A 3,696-nucleotide genomic window follows, 5' to 3' on the forward strand; every position below is an offset into this window, starting at 1 on the left:
ACAAAGGTGCCAAAAACATACAACAGAGAAGGGAAAGCCTCTTTAATAAATGGCATTGGGAAAAATTGGAAAGCCACTACAAAAGAATAAAACTAGAGTTCTATTTGATACCATACACACAAATTAACATAAAATAGATTAAATACTTGACTATAATATCTAAAACAATAAGATGCATAGAAGAACACATAGGTTCTAAGCTTATAACTTCGGTCTTAGATAGGTTATTATGAACTTGACCCCAAAGACAGGGGAAATAAAACCAAAAACAAATGAATGGGGTAACATCAAACTAGAAATATTCTGCACAGCAAAATAAATCATCAGTAAAACAAAAAGCCAACCAACCGTGGGAGAATATAATTGCAAATGATACCTCCAATAAGGGTCTAATATCCAAAATCGATATATTTTTAAAACTCATACAACACAACTGCAAAAATGCAAACAATTAAATTAAAAAATGAACAGAGGACCTGAACAAAGACTTTACCCATGAAGATATGCAGAAGGCCAACAGATATACAAACATACACTGGCTCTGGCCGGGTAGCTCAGTTGGTAGAGTGTCCTCCCCATGTACCAATGTGGCGGGCTCCATCTCCAGTCAGCGCACATATAAGAAGCCACCAATGGATGCGTAAGCAGAATGACAGTCATGTTTCTCTCCCCTTCCTCTTTCTCTCTAAAAATCTGTACATAGAAAATATATGTGGTAAAAACTCAGACACTTCTTGTAGCAATATTTTTGCCAATATTTCTCCTTCAGTAAGGGAAACAAATGAAAAAAAATAAGTAAGTGGGATTACATCAAAATAAAAAGCTTTTACACAGAAAAAGAAACCATGGACAAAATGAAAAGGCAACCTACTGAATGGGAGAATATATTCAGCAATGATACATCTGGTAAGGGGTTAATTTACAAAATATATTAAAAAAATTACTTATACAACTCAACACCAGGAAGACAATCCAATTTTAAAATGGGCAAAGTACCTAAATAGACACTTCTCCAAAGAGGACATACAGATGGCAAATAAACATAAGAACTTGCTCAACATCACTAACCAGAGACATGCAAATGAAAATGACAATGAGGCATCATCTCACACCTGCCAGAATGGCTATCATCAACAAATCAACAAACAACAAGTGCCGGTGTGGATGTGGAGAAAAACTGTTGGTGAGAATGCAGATAAGTGCAGCCACTATTGAAAATAGTATGGAGTTTCCTCAAAAAATTAAGAATGGAACTGCCATTTGACCCAGTGATCCCACTTCCAGGAATATATCCTTAGAATCCTGAAAATCAAATAAAAAAGAATATATGCACCTCTATGTTCATAGCAACACTATTTACAATAGCTAAGATCTGGAAACAGCTCAAGTGCCCATCAGTAGATAAATGGATAAAAAAGCTGTGATACATTTACACAATGGAATATTACATGGCTGTATAAGAGAAGGAACTCTTGCAACAGCATGGAAGGACCTGGAGAATATAAACAAAATAAGCCAGTTAGAGAAGGACAAATACCATATTATCTCAATCATATGTGGAATCTAATGAACAAAATAAACTGAAGAAAAAAATAGAACCAGAAGCTTGGATACATGAAGCCTACTGACAGATCTCAGGGGGATTGGGGGTCGGGGCGGGGGGGGGCCTGGCTGGAAGAGATTAGCCAAAAAACATATATGCACACATGCATCAAAGTCAGGGGGTGGGGGGGTGGGTGAAGGAGGGTGAGGGGGGGGCGGGTAGGGGACATCTATAACAGTCGCAACAATTTTGAAAAAAATCTATCATATTTTTAAAAAGATGCTTATCCCTGGCCAGTTTGGCTCAGTGGAGAGAGCGTAGGCCGGTAGACAGAAGGATCCCAGGTTAGATTCTGGTCAAGAGCATGTACCTCAGTTGCAGGCTCCTCTCCAGCCTGGGCCCTGGAGGCAACCAGTTGATGTTTCTCTCACATCGATGTTTCTCTGTGTCTTTCCCTCTTCCATTCTCTCTAAAATAATCAATGGAAAAAGTGTCCTCAGGTGAGGACTTAAAAAAAAAAAAGAAGCTTAACTTCACTACTATGAGAGAAATGTAACTCTGGCCAGGTGGCTTAGTTGGTTAGAGCTTCATGGTAATACACCAAGGTTTCAGGTTTGATTCCAGGTCAGGGCACTTGTAAGAATCAACCAAAGAATGCATAAATAAGTGGAACAATAAATTGCTGTCTCTCTCTCTTTCTCTCTTTGTCTCTCTCTAAGCTTAGTAAATTAAAAAGAGAGAGAGAGAGAGAGAGAGAGAGAGAGAGAGAGAGAGAGAGAGAGAGAGAAATACAAATCAAACCACTGTGAGATACCTGTTAGAATGGCAACTGTTAATAAATAATAAGTGTTGGAGATGTGGAAAAAAGGAACCCTTATCCACTGCTGGTGGGGATGTAAGTTGGTGCAGCCACTATGGAAAACAGTATGGAAGTTCCTTTAAAAAATTAAGGATATAACCCAGATATTTGGGAAGATGTTCATACAGAGGGCATAGAAATTCTGTCCTTTCCCCATACCTAACCCTGTGCATCTCTTCCATCAGGTTGTTCCTGAGTTATGTTCTGTTATAATAAAGTGGAAATTTAGTAAATAAATGTTTCTCTGAGTTCATCTAACACATCAACCTGCTCCTATCAGGGCCTCTGTATTTGCTGTTCTATTCCCTAGAATGCTTTTCTTTCAAGATATCTGCATAGGTCATTTGCTCTTTAACTTCTTTCATGCCTCAGCTCTGTGTCATCTTAAGAGGGCTGCAAAAAATAGCAAGCAACTTCTCCACAACACTTATCTCTCATCATGACTGGTATCTTAACAAATACATGTAAATACAATAAATACATGCTTAAGTCTCAGATTTATCTTTTGCATATAGCACATAAAACATTCTTTCAATGCGTGAAAAATGTATTTATTTATTCACTTATTCTGAAAATAATTTAATTTTTGTTTGCCTCAATTTATTCAATTGTAAAATAGAAAAATGTTTTAGCAATTACCACTTATGATGTTTTAAATAATTTAGATTCAGAAGATATATTGAAGTAATTGGTTTAGTGCCTAGGATACAGAGAATTGCCAATCAATATTAGCTATTTATATTGCAATTTCCTTGAGGACAGGTAATTATATTAATAATAAAGTAAATAATAAGAGCCCTTTATCTATTAATAGGTGCTTTTAACTCTTAAGTAGCAGAGCCTGAAATGAGAATTCTCCTTGAAGAGATTAATGGAAGGAAAGCTTGGAGGAGAGGGAGTGAGGAAAGTAAGACAAAGCAGAGAGAAAAAAGCTAAGTAACCCCTCCTACAAAGGCGTGTCTGTGGTTCCCTGTCTTTGGACATTTAAGAACTGGAGGCAAAGCAATGTGGACTTGGAAAAGTCTGGAGCCAGCTAGCTCCCTGCAGGCTCAAGATCAACCATCCCACATAGAAAAAAAAAAAAAAGAAAAGAAAAAAGCAAAAGAAAAAAGCTAAGTAATGTGGTGCCTTATCTGGATAGATTTTTTTGGCGGGGGGGGGGGAGGGGAGGAAACAAACATACAGCTTGGATGGATTTGAGGAATATTGTGCCATAAGCAGATTTACTTTAAGTGGCTAAGCTAAGTTTAAAAAGCAAAGTAACAATAAGAGAAAATATTTCCGGTACAGGACC

The 3,696-nt window shown here is 37.3% G+C and overlaps 1 non-coding gene across 1 annotated transcript; it reads left to right on the forward strand.

Annotated features, from left to right (window-relative positions):
- The first annotated feature begins 3,343 nt into the window (after window positions 1–3,343).
- Window positions 3,344–3,474, forward strand: LOC132232202 (small nucleolar RNA SNORA38). The gene has a single exon (XR_009452340.1). It is a non-coding gene; the product is annotated as a small nucleolar RNA SNORA38 (small nucleolar RNA).
- The last annotated feature ends 222 nt before the right edge of the window (window positions 3,475–3,696 follow it).

Source organism: Myotis daubentonii, chromosome 3 (assembly GCF_963259705.1).
Source record: "Myotis daubentonii chromosome 3, mMyoDau2.1, whole genome shotgun sequence".
NCBI lineage: Eukaryota > Metazoa > Chordata > Mammalia > Chiroptera > Vespertilionidae > Myotis > Myotis daubentonii.